The 13695-nt window shown below is 23.7% G+C and overlaps 3 non-coding genes across 3 annotated transcripts; 1 reads left to right on the top strand and 2 right to left on the bottom strand.

Moving 5' to 3' along the window:
* Positions 1-8077: 8077 nt before the first annotated feature.
* Positions 8078-8150, bottom strand: Trnaf-gaa (transfer RNA phenylalanine (anticodon GAA)). Its single transcript has one exon. It is a non-coding gene; the product is annotated as a tRNA-Phe (tRNA).
* A 2457-nt stretch (positions 8151-10607) lies between these two features.
* Trnay-gua (transfer RNA tyrosine (anticodon GUA)) lies at positions 10608-10693 on the top strand. The gene is given in 2 exon segments: positions 10608-10644; positions 10658-10693. It is a non-coding gene; the product is annotated as a tRNA-Tyr (tRNA).
* A 1526-nt stretch (positions 10694-12219) lies between these two features.
* Positions 12220-12290, bottom strand: Trnag-gcc (transfer RNA glycine (anticodon GCC)). Its single transcript has one exon. It is a non-coding gene; the product is annotated as a tRNA-Gly (tRNA).
* Positions 12291-13695: the final 1405 nt, after the last annotated feature.

The raw sequence follows: 13695 nt of genomic DNA, 5'->3' as shown, positions 1-13695 counted from the left end.
CAATGAATGCTTAGCTTACTATTAAAAAGTTATAGTATAGTGATTTTCTCACAAATTTAAAGTATATGAAAGTAATCTTTTTCATGACTAAATACTTAAACTAAAGCCTTTGCATCAGAGCAGAGCAAATTCCTATACTGTTTTTTAGGTGATTGAAAAGCTATTTTCAAAAATTATAATTTTTAGTTTATAAAACTAATAATTATTTCTAAATGGAGAATTTTGTGAGTTAGCACATTCGGTTAAATGTGCAAGTTATGAGTTTGCACTGCTGCTTAAGTTTGCATTTTAAGAAATTGTGTTAATACTATTTTTCTATTTTTTGCTAAGTAAATTAAACTTGAAAACTGTTTTTTTTAAATGTAGTTATTTTTAATTCATTAACTTCTATTTAATATACTTGAACGAAATATATCAAAAAATATTATGATACAATGCTAAAATTACATTAACATTAAATGGTCTAATCAACAAAAAACATTCGCTAGTTTGCAATTTTAGCGATATTTTAAAACTAAATTTATATAAGTAATCAATACTTATGCTTTTAAAAACAAAAAAATCCCTAAATACTTTTGTTTCTTTATTAAAAACTTACTTTATTTGTAAAAAATATTGCAATCAATGTTTACATTTTTATCAATACCTAAACTTTTTACATTACCTTTAACATTTATAAGCTCTCAGTAAAAAAAATAAGGCTTTTTCATAATTAACATTTTTATAACATGTGAAAGTCATGTAAAAGTTTTAAATGCTTAACTTAAAAAAAAAATTGTAAATTAACCCTATAGACAGTAAAATATATTTAAAAACATCAGTATACATAGAAGAATTTTTATTAAAATTTAAGCTGGTCTTATAATATTTTTTGTTCATCATAACAATGAAAAATATAAGGATTAAAGCTATTGAAAATAGATACTTTTATTGGTACTTATTAAAACTGAATCATAGAAAATAGAATTTTCGATTATAGGTTATTTTTTATTGATTATTTTTTAGATTTGAAAAAAAAATTCAAATGGTATAAGTTAATCTATAAAAAACGCTTTAAAAAAGACTAGTAAAAACTAAAGCTTTTTTACAAATAAAAATCAAAGAAAAACTAAATGTCAATATATATACTGAAAAAGTTAAGAAACAATTTATTATTTGTAACTTAGCAAAACTAAAAGTGTGAATACACCCTAAAAACAGTAAAACCTATTAAACAATGAAAGATACATAAAAGCTTTATTTTTAATTTGAAGCTGGTCTTATAATCCTTTATGTTCATCATAAAAATGAGAAAACATTTGGATTAAAGCTATTTTAAAAATTACTTATATTAGTATTTATTAAAATTATTAATAAAATATATGTTATTTACATTCTTGTTCTAATAGTTTTATGTCATTAACTTAGTGAAAATGAAAAAAATATCAAACAACATCAGTAAATATACTTTGAATTGTAAAAAAGTTGATTAAGAATAGTATCTACACTGGTATTCATAACAGTTAAATTTTAACCAAAATGTATAGCTTAAAATTATAGTTTTAAAAATTCAATTAAAAACTTTCGGTGTGTAATAAAAAAAGCTAACTTTTATCCATACTTTTAAAAATAAATAAAATCGATGGGAAGATATAGCTTAAAATACTTTTTACACTCATATAAAATTGAATATCAAAAACTAAAACATTAATTGAAAGATTACACACTTAACCTCCAATGTACGAGGTAAAAAGTGTAATTAGTTTAAAGCATTCATATATTACCAATGATGTAACAAAAAAAACAGAGATTTAAAAAAAAAAAATTAATATTAAATGTTTTAAAACATTACATGAGCTTCCTTATGTACAAAAACTAACAATAAGGTATGTTCCTTTAATCTAATTAATTTAAAATTTACTACACAACATTTTTGATCATATAGTATATATGAATTCTGTCTTAAAAGTTTTTTTCTGAGATTAAAAAAATTAAACTATATGTTTCAAATAACTTACTACAATACAACTCTCAAATAAGTTTTAAATAACTAAGCTTTAAAAAGCATTTTATATTGCAAGCTTGAGTAATTTTGTTTGTTCTACATAAATATGAAAATCAATTAAAACAAAGCATTTTGAAATCAATTTTAAACATAAACTTTGTCAAATGTAGTTTTATAAAAATAAGAATAAAAAAACACTAAATAATAACCTTTTTGTCGATATTAAAGTTGACTTAAAAAGTAAAGAAACTTTTAATGCAATCAAAAACTAAATTGCTTTAAACAGTTACTTTTTTTAGAGTCACCTACTTCTTTAAAAAAGCTTAAAGTAGCATCAAAGTTAAAAGAAAATTCACACAAGAAGGAACTTTCTTTTGAAAATTTTACCTTTTCAACATAAAACTCGTTTAAATTTTTTATGTTTGATTTGTTATTAACATGTACAAAACAAAAACAGCAAAATTATATCTTTTTGTTCAATTTAAAGTAGATTAACACACTCTTATAGTTTAATACAACAAAAAAATAGATTTAAACAGGATATTTTAAGCACTTTTTAAGTTAAAAAACAATACTTTATCTAATTGTTAAGATTTTTACACAAATCAGTGATTCATAAAACTATAATTCTAATAAAATGATAAAACAATAGAAGAACATGTTCTTTGTTAAAAATAAATTAAGTTTAAATTTTTAGAAAAAAAACTGTGTGTTATAAAACTACAAATATGTACTAAACTAATTAATACAAACATCTCTAAAAAGTTTCCATTTCCTAAAAACTCAGATGAATAAAACATTAAGAACAAACTATTTCAATATATCAAGTATACCTAGCTCTGAAGTTTGTGATTTTACACTTAAATCTTAATAACGATTTCAAAACCTCTAGGAAACACAACAACTTGTTCATAATAATACATACTGTTATCTTTAATTACAAGACATGTATAAAGGTAATTTAAACTTTTTTACAGAGTTTAAAATTTTAGCTTAACTTTAAAAATACTTTTAGCATTGAAACATATTTTAAAAAACAAGTTTCAAACCTCTTGAATTATATTATTGGGTAGTTGAAGCATCTACTGTGGGTCTGCTGTTTTTTGAATTGAACTTTTTAATTTTGGACAAAGAAGCTAATTTGAGGTTTCTATCCAACCACTTTCATTGGTAGTATTTTTCATATCAACCTACAGAATATAAAAAGTAATTATGCTCCCGTTAATATATATATATATATTGGTTATGAAAAGTGCATGAACAAGGGCATTTTAAGTAGACCAACTAAAGTCAAAAATTAAAGTCAAGCTATATACAATTTATTCATATAATTTTTGAATTTGTGATTAAAGAGATTTTGATAATAATGTTTAAATGTTCGAGATGATCAACAGAACTAGAATTGACTATTTTCTAAAATTGTTTCATAAGAAAAGCGTTACAATTTATACGTATAATTGTTGTAGCTTGTTTTTACTTAATTTGCTTTAAACAACTTTTACTACTTTTTAATTTAGGGTAAATTTACAATTTATAATAACAAGGTTTTTTTGTAAAAAAAACTGTTACTTGGTTAAACCCATTCATATTACATAAGACTCTAAAGATAATTTTCAAAATGATTACAAATAAATAATAATTATATATAATATCATTACAAATTTAGAAATTAAATACTGAAAAATTAAATAAGAAATTAAAATCTTTCTACTAAGAAACTAGAAGAACTTGATTAAATTCTAAAAAAAATAACTCTTTACAAGCAGAACCAATATTACATAATGTTAATAAATTTGGTGTATAAAAAATAGTTACAACTTTTGGATGCTTACCAAAATAGCTGATTTCGCCAGCCTTAACAGTGGCCTTGTCAACAAAAAGGGAACTATAAGTCATCTCCAATTTTCTTTTTGAGTATTCCTTGCACATGGGCCAAAGGTCATGTTTCATTACAGCTGTTTGCAAACACTGTGTAACTGATGTTGAAGAAGTAGAAGGAACCTATTATAGATGTATTAAGTTTTTTTTAAGCAGAAACTTAAAGTATATAAAGACTTTTTATTAACTGGGTCAATTTTTTTTCTCCTTGCAACACAGAAATTTAAAGTATACAGTTTTTGTATTTAAAAAACAGCAAACGTCAATTTTTATGATTTAAGAACTGGACTTTTAAACGCCTTAATGAAAAAGATATATTGTTAATTTAATATTAAAATATTGTAACAATTTGTTAAAAACTTTCACTTAAAATTTTATATTAGAACTCTAACAAAAAAAAACTTTTTTTTATAAGTGATAAACATTAATTAATGAATTTTTTTTTTCAAAAAGTGTTCCTGATATTTAAATATTTAATTATGTTTTTAGCTGTGTACAAAGTGGAACAAAAATTATATAACATCTAGGTACATCATCTAATCAACTAACATTTGCTAAATGCTTGGCAGATTTTGCATGAGTTTTTAAGCAATGTGATTTTGCTCTAAGGCGTTTCATGCAAAAATTACATTTTGCAAAATAAATGCTTGTGGGATCCGGTAAAATCCAACCTAGGATGTAAAATAAGAAGAATATGTATATAAAATTTTAATAGAGTCAATAATTAAAATTACTTTCAAACTCTGGATTACTATTCCATTTATTGGAAAATTTTTGCTTTTTAATCCAGCTAGGATCACTTATTTGTACAGATATCATTTTACAACTGAAATGAGCTAAAAAAATAACACTGTAGTTAGTACAAAAATCTTTAAATTTATATTTTATTTAATCATGATTATTATGTGTTTAAAAGTATTAAATATTTAATTCTACAAATGGGTGGGTCACTAGTTTTTGAGAAATTTCATCCAGATATTGAAAGTACACAGTCTATTTTTAGACTGAAGTTAAGGTTAAAAACTGTGTTAAGTTATATAACCAACATTAAAAGTATACTGTTAAGCTACTTCAAATGTGTTAAAAAAAAATATGAGAGATTCTTCATGTCAAACCAAAATTTTACTACTTAATATGTAAAAATTGTTAACATTACAGGTTTTCTAGTAATTTGTTTTGAATATTCAAGGTTTTTCCAGGATTCTAGATTTTTTTACCACTCTGTCAAAAGTTTATCTTTATGTTTTACATAATTTCTATAATAGTTCATTAGTTGGGTATGTTGTACATTCCATACCACTTGTTAAAATATTTTTAATAAACAGGGTAGCCAGTGATTTAAAAAAAATTTCTTCCTGGTTATCTGATTTCGTTCTACATTTTAATTTTTAAGTACAAGTTTAGTTGTTTTTTTAAGTATAAAATTAAACTAAAGGTAAAAAAATAATGAAAAGATACTATACAGCTACTTGATATAAATGGGTTTTTTATTAAACAAAAATATGAAAAATATCTAAACATATTATCAGTATATAATAGTTCATTTTATAAAGAACTTGTTTAAATTTTTAATTTAAAATTCATGGTAAAATGGGGAACTGAATAAGTTTTCTTTTAAAAAAATTTGAGAAAATTTTATAAAGTGTGTTGTACCTTTATAATCAAATTGAAAAGTATTTTTAAAAACAGTGTAAAATTAAGTGCAGGAGCACAAATTTAGAAAATCAATATAGTATGACAAAGTGTTAGTAGCCTCCTAAAACAGATCAAACTTATTTTTAAACTGGAAGTATTTTAAAAATCAAAGTAAATTGTATGTATAAAAATATAACAACTAATCCAACACTATGCAAAATAATTAAATCTATTGTTTCAATCAATATTTTCCAACCACCATACAAAACAACAAACCGAACAAAACAGTTGCAAATGTTTCAAAATGACATTAAAAATTCAAGAAGTGATTTTTGTAATTTTTTTGAAAATAATTTAAGGGCATGGGGCATATAATCATAAAACACTTTTTTTCACAATTTTATCTTACTTTATATATTTTTACTAAGCTACAAAATGCTTTTTACAGCTTTTAAAAATTCAAAATAATTTTTGAGATATAGCCAGTCAAAGTAAGAGGCAAAAATAGGTTCCTTACAGGAGTTGCAGACTAAAACTGCAAAAATAGACTATTTCACTAAAAATTTATCTTCTCCTACGTTTTTTGAGATTAGTTATTTTGAAAATCTGGGCCAGAGAGAACCTTGAACCCACTAAACACATTTAACTTTGATTATAAAAACTAAAATGTGCAATATTGTATCTATAGGTAGAATTTAAAAAACAAATTTACCACTTGTGTATCAAAGCAGATCCTTTCTATCTTTTTTTATAAAAATATCATTTAAAGACTATCCTTTTGAAACAGTTAGTATTTTATAATCTTAAACTAATATATCTACCAAAAATTCAACTTCCAAACTTCATACAAATTTTATCTTAAATATAAGTCCATTAGCAACCAGAGAAAAATCACATTTTCAATTTATAACTTAAAATTTATTAAAAAAAGAAAAAGAAAACATGTGAGGCTCACAACTAAGGTCGATGGATCGGTGTGCAGAAGGACCTTTCAGTCATGGGCTGCGCACTATTTGCTTGTGACTAATACTTTGAGCTAAATTTAAAAGCAATAATAAGTAAAAAATAAACAAAAACCTTAACAACTATTTATAAATTCAATAAAAACAATGGTAAGCACTTCTTTTAACCCATTACTGCCAATATTGACCATGGAAACTATAGTCTACCATGGGCTCCACCCACACTGTGTCCTACCCTAGATTTTGATTTTTACATCATTTAAATTTTACTTTTCCCTTTCTACAAGAGCAACCAAAAAAATGCATAAAATAACTCAAAAATTAATAAAAGGAAAGAGTTGGTAAATTCACTACAATAGAATATTTAGTATAATCATAATACTTAAGAGCACCATGTATTTTAAATATTGTCTATAAAAATTTTGTATATGTATGTAGGTAAAAATTTTAAATATTTGCTTAACTTTTTATTGATTTGTAAACTTGTTTTATTGAATAAAACAATTAACATGTCCAACCAGCATAAAGTTTGTTTTAATTTAAGTAAATTAAATGAAAAACGTAAAAAAATATCTAAGTGCAAAAAAGAGTTAAAAAATTTTCTTTTTCACGTTGTTTATGTTTACTTATAGACTAATATTCAAGGAGTTTTAGTTTGAAGTTAATAAAGTTAATTTTTAAGATATAATACGTATAAAATGAAGTGATAAAATACTTTCTATCAAAAGGAACAGACATTTTTTAACTAATATACTATGAATTGAGCTGTTTGATTTTTTTCTATAAGGTGAATAAACATCAGTCTCAAACTCTACTCCTTATTTTATTCAAACAATGAAATTATTTTAATTATTTTAAACTAACAAACAAGATTATTATTAACTTAACCTTTTTAATGACAGTTTTTAATTAGATTTTTAAATATTTTTTTAAGGAAAGAACTGATTGTAATAATTTTACTTTTATCATTCAACAAGAGTTTGTAAACAAAATTTAGAGCTAAAAATTAAGTTAATTTAAAACTCATTTTGGTAAAAAAATTCATTATCATACATGAATTTCATTTTACTAATTATTTATGCTGTTTTACTCTTTATAAAAGGTAACTTTAGAGCAAAAAGCTATTACTAGATGAGCTAAATGTTAGAGTCATCAGAAACAAAAAATTTTAAAGCTTTAAAAAAAGGGGGTTTTATTAATTCTAAAGGCAATTTTTTTATCAAAATGGCAATATTTTTTTCCATAAGCTTATAGTTTAAAATCACTAATCGCAATTATTTAAGGGCTAAAAGCTAATTTATTACCACCTTCCAAAAAAGCTATTTTTTTACTAAGATTTATAGCTTTATAGCTACTTATGGTAACTGTGCTTATACATACTTAGTTTTTAAGATAGTTGTTACTAAGGTGTTCTGGACTCTAACTTAAATAAGATATATAGTATTAAAAAGTTTACAACTCCTTATATTTAGCATTTAATTTATATTTAATTAGTAAAAGTACTTGAAAAAATATATACGTTAAGAAACAAAACAACTATGTTAAATAAATCACTATATAAAGTAAAGTGATTTTAACATGAACAAAAGATAAGTACATTTAAAGTAGGTAAAAGGCATGCCTCGACCCGGGAATGAACCAGGGACCTTCAGATCTTCAGTCTGACGCTCTCCCGACTGAGCTATCGAGGCTTGTGGACAAAATATTTTGTAACGTTTATATACATCATACAAATTTAAATACTGAATTACATCAACATTTTCGCTATTTCAATTCACCCATGAAAAGTATTTGCTTTACATAAACTAAATTATTTTCAGACAACTTGTTTATTATAAAAACATAAGTAGAAAAGGAACAAATTTTGTTCGACTTTACTAAACTGTGTTTAACTATACTAGAAAATATTTCAATTATCTAAATCAGAATCTAACAAATGTTTTAAACTAAATAATGTATGACTTTACTTAATCGTGTCAGACTTTAAAAAATAATTTTTCACTTTACTAAAGTTTTTGACTTTACTAAATCAGGTTAAATTTTATTAAATCATGTTTGAATTTATCAAATCAAATTTGACTTAACTAAATCAGGTTAAATTTTACTAAATCAAGTTTTATTTTACGAAATCATGTTTGATTTCACTAACCTTTGTATGACTTATACTTTAATTAATCTTGTTTGATTTACTAAATCATGTTTGACCTAACTAAAATATGTTTTAATCAACTAAATCAGAATTTTTTTAAACTAAGTCATGTATAAATTTACTGAATCATGTATGACTCAATTAAATCCGTTTAGTTTTACTAAATCATGCCGGACTAAATTAAGTCATGTTTGATTTTACTATATAGTTTATGGAACGGCAAAAAAAGCACTCAAAAATATTTATTCAAAGGACCTAGTGTACGAAAAAACCTTTCGGTTTTTATTACACTTTGAATATCTTAAATCATATTTAATTTTACTAAATCATTTTTTATTAACTAAATCATGTTTGACTTTGCAAAATTAAAAATGAATTAAGTAATCATAAGTTATTAAAAACTTTATTAAACTTGTTCAGACAAATATAAGTTCTTAAAAATTATGTATAATTAAAACAATGAGCTGATTTTTTTCTAATAAGATCTGCAATAAGCTGTGTATTAAAAGTAAGGTCTTGTTTTATTACTAATGATTAGTATTTTTTACATATTAAACAAAAAAAAATAAACAAGTAAAATAATAAAGAGTGTTGTGCTCTCATTTATTTTAGCTAAATTGTTAAAAAAAATCAAATAAGATAAAAGTATATATTGTAACTATTATTTAAATGTGTAGGAGCCGGGCATAGTTCTGGTACCTCTCGCATGCTAAGCGAGCGCTCTACAATCTGAGCCAGACCCCCATGTGATTACAAGCGATTCGTAGCGTTTATAATGCATTAATTAACGTTTCCATTATTACGTCACAAAACTGTTGTGACATATGCAGTTTGTGACATACTAACTCTTTAGGGTATGTTTATAATTTAAATTGTATTTTAAAATTTCTAGTTTTCATTGTGTGGAATTCTTAAAAAAAAACTACTCTATATTTACGTCATAACAGTTTGTGATCTGCACGCTTGGGTTCAAACCCATCTCCGTATTTTTCTTTGAAATTAATTCCAAAAAGTCGTATTATACTTTGAAGGTTTAGTGTAAATTTATTTACTAATACTTTAATACATTTATATAGTTTTGTTTGTATTTGTTTATTACGAAAATAAGTCTTATTTTACTTTTCGTTTATAAAATCAGTTACTGTTTTATTTAAATTTAACTTTTTTTTAAACCGTTTAAAAATATGACTTGTTAATTGTAATTTATGTAAATTTTAACACTGCAACATTTATTTATTAACTTATAAACATTTATTAGTTCATTTTTTATAAAAAAAATTCAAAAGTGTAAACAATTTCAATTTTATTGTAAACACTATTTCCTACATTTTATGGTAGCTTTTATTAAATTTGAAATTTTTAATCTAAATTAAAAGTAATACTTGTTTTACATAAGTTTAGAATGTATCTATAAAATGTTTATTTTACAATTTTAAAATTTTTATTTAATTTTTGTTTAGTTATAAAAGCATATAAAACATATTTATCTGTTTACAAATAAAATTGTGCAAAAACTTAGATTTAAGAACTATGATAGGTTACAATTACAATTTAAACCACATGTAAACAAGCTAATTTAATTTAATATTATTCTCGGTGTTTACAAGCTTCTTTAAAAAAAATTGTAAAGGTATGCATTTATTACTTAAGTATGTAGAAAAAACAATCATGGTTACTATAACAACCTTCGGTAGCTCAGTTGGTACGCATTAAAAACTATTATAAAAGTCTACTTCCAAAATATTGTTTGTAAATTGGTTTTTAGAAATTTTTAAGCTTTAAAGACTTCAATTGGTACGCATATATTAACTTAACAGTAGAAGCGCATAAGGCCATACTAGTGAGTTGATAAAAGCAATCAAAAAATTTTCAACTTTAAAAGCATACTTATGTTAAAATATGCCGTGTTGATGTACTAAATAAACAAAATCAATTGTTAAGTGCACAAGTGCTTCAAACACTAACGTTTATAAACACAAATTTGTGCATTACTCCAGCGCCTTCGATAGCTCAGTTGGTAGAGCGGTGGACTGTAGCCAGCTGTTAGAAATCCATAGGTCGCTGGTTCGACTCCGGCTCGAAGGACTTTATGTCTTTCGTGATTAATATAAATAATGTTTTATTTGACATTTTTATTTTTAAAATCAAAAAATTTAACTATTTCTTGAAATATCATTTTATAAAGAAGTATTTTACTAAAAAAACATGTTATAATTTAAATAGTTTGTTAACAACTAAATTTCTAGATAAATATACAAAACATCAAATATTTAAACACAATAATAAATAGTAGTTTTTTTTTTTTTTTTCAAAACAGGCAAACTCCTTATTTTATATTAGTTTTTTCTTTAACGAAATAAATTTTTAGTGATAAAACTTACATTACTGTTAAAAATTATTAATGAAGTATTTAAAGGCAGTATTTTAAAAATAATTCATTTAATTGTTGTCATCTTTTATTTTCAAAAAACAAATATCTAGAAGACTTTATTGAAATAATTGTTATACTTTTAAGTTAGTTCTGTCGTTAATATTGAAACTTGCACCATTTATATATTAATGGTAACCAACAAAAGCCGATTGATCTATCATTGTTTTATGATTACAAAAACAAAAAGGCAATGCTAAGAATAACAAATAACCTTGATACTTAATTTTAAATGTAAAAATTCTGCCGCTTAAGTTCGAACTTTTTGATTAAGTAAAAAGTTTGTGTAGAAAGTGTAACTTATTCTTAAGAAAAACTTGTTCCTTTAAATAAGTGTTAAGAAGTTTAGTTTTAAACATGTTTAGTTAAAATATATAAAAACTAATACGAATTAGTACAAAGTTAATAAACACACCAAGCAAGTTATTCAAATGCATTAAACAAAACATGATTTTATTAATCATGTACAACACAGTTGAAACATTAATAAAAATTATTTCAAAAAAGCCGGACTAAGTTTTAGTTGTTAAAAGAAAATAAAAAACATTGAAACTGTGATTTATTTAGATTCAAAAACACTTAAACTTCGATCTCATTTTAGTTTATATAAAGTTATCATAGAAAAGTATTTATGGCATAGTTTACAATTAGAGGTGATATAATAAGATCAGGAAGAAAAACTAAAATCATGACTTTCAACAATTTCTAAACCAAATAAAAAGTCATTTAAAAACTTAATAGACTACAGAGACTCTGGTTTATATAATAAATAACTAGTAATTTAGATTTAGCTTTAGTATGAAGGACAATAATTTAGACAAATTTGCACTTTTTTGGCTGTGTTTAAAGTACGAGCTCAAAAAGCATACAATTATAACTTGTTCTCTGGTTTATAGTTTGAAAAGTTAAGCAGTAAGTAATGAAAAATAAACAAAACTGTTAAGCTGGTTATTATTGTTGTATAAAACAACTCGTTATCTTTAATAAAGAACCAAAATAATAAATTTTAAGTTTTTAGGGAAAACTCGTTAAAAAATTTAAAAAAGTAAATTATAAAATTTTCCTTTTTTTTGTTGAAAAGAAATTAAAAAAAAATCTTTTTTAAATAATTCAGTCTCTCGGATGTGATAAGAAAAAATAAAACAAACTAAATTAAGACAATATTCAATCAAATAAGCAAAAGTGCATTGTCCGGGAATCGAACCCGGGCCTCCCGCGTGGCAGGCGAGAATTCTACCACTGAACCAACAATGCTTGTTCGACTTCAAAATTTATAGTATATAAACCAAGTGATTATCAAATGCAGCGTATCTGCATTTGCTTATCAAAAGTAGCAACTGTTGTGATGATATAAACAATCAAATGTTCATTTAGCTTTGATTTTATGCGACTTGAATATTAGTGTATTTTAGTATTTACTTTTTTTTAACTATTTTATTAGCGGCTAAATATTTAGTTTTTGTTCATTTTTAAATTATAACCATTTTTAAATAGAATATTTATTTTAAAAATGTTATTTTATCTTTATTACAGTAAAACAATTCATGTACAAACTAGAAAATTTTGATAGTAACACTAACCAAAATTTGTATATCACAATTTAAAACTAGCTTATTTATTTATAAAACTAATTTACCACTTTATTTTCGTTTATTTAAATAATAACAGACATTATTTTGTTGAAAACTGAAACAAGTTTACAGTTGCAACTACTTAAGCTTAGTAGAAAAAAGTTGAGAAATTTTGTAAAAATATCAAAATTTACTTAAATTTTGTTAAAACCAAGTTGTCACTTTGATATCTAACTTTGTCAAACATTTTAGAAGCCGGTTGTTAAAAAAACAAAACTAAAAATTAATAATGTTTTTAGACGTGTCAATTTAGACAATTAAAATGTTTGCATACAAACATACCATAAGCAGTAGGTAAAATTTGTGAATGAAACATTAATAGGTATATCCTTTTTTTACGTTTGTGTAAGCACGATGATGACCAATAAAACCAGGGAACTATTTCTTTCTTATTAAATGTATTTATTTGGAAAGGTCCTTAATTATATTCTATTTGTAGTGTACGACTCGATAACAGAAACGTTTTTTCGTGCACCAGGTCCTAGGACCAAACACTTTTGGTATTTTATTTTTGTCGTTCAGTAAACTATTCTACAAATTGTTCAAGACTATACTTTGATAAAAATATTTAGCCTAGTTTAATCTTCTGATCCCATTAAAAATCGTAAGGTTATGGTAGTTGAAATTGTATAATAAAAAATAGTTGATAGAATCCTTTCATAAGTACGATTAATCTTTAATTAACATTTAATTCATACAAAGCTATTTTATTAGATTATAAATTAAATAGTGGCTATGAGAATGAGAATTTTATTTATACTTTACTAAATTAAGAAAATTTAAGCCATAGCTTTAAAATTAACATAACTTAATGAAATTAGTAATTTTAGTAGCTAATGAGAATTTGGTATTTATATTTGAAAAAAAAAATTCAACAAGTATTTGTTTATGATTCATCTGAAATGTAGTATATAATAATTATTCTTGATAGCGCAAGCTATTAAGGTATTCTTTTTCACCTAAAGAAAGCTGTAGGAAAATACTTAATTTTTGATTAGACTATTAACACCATTCATCGTTAGTTCTAT

This window comes from Thalia democratica, chromosome 2 (genome assembly GCF_965202585.1).
Source record: "Thalia democratica chromosome 2, ktThaDemo2.hap1.1, whole genome shotgun sequence".
Lineage (NCBI taxonomy): Eukaryota > Metazoa > Chordata > Thaliacea > Salpida > Salpidae > Thalia > Thalia democratica.
This window is presented reverse-complemented; position numbering and strand designations above follow the sequence as displayed.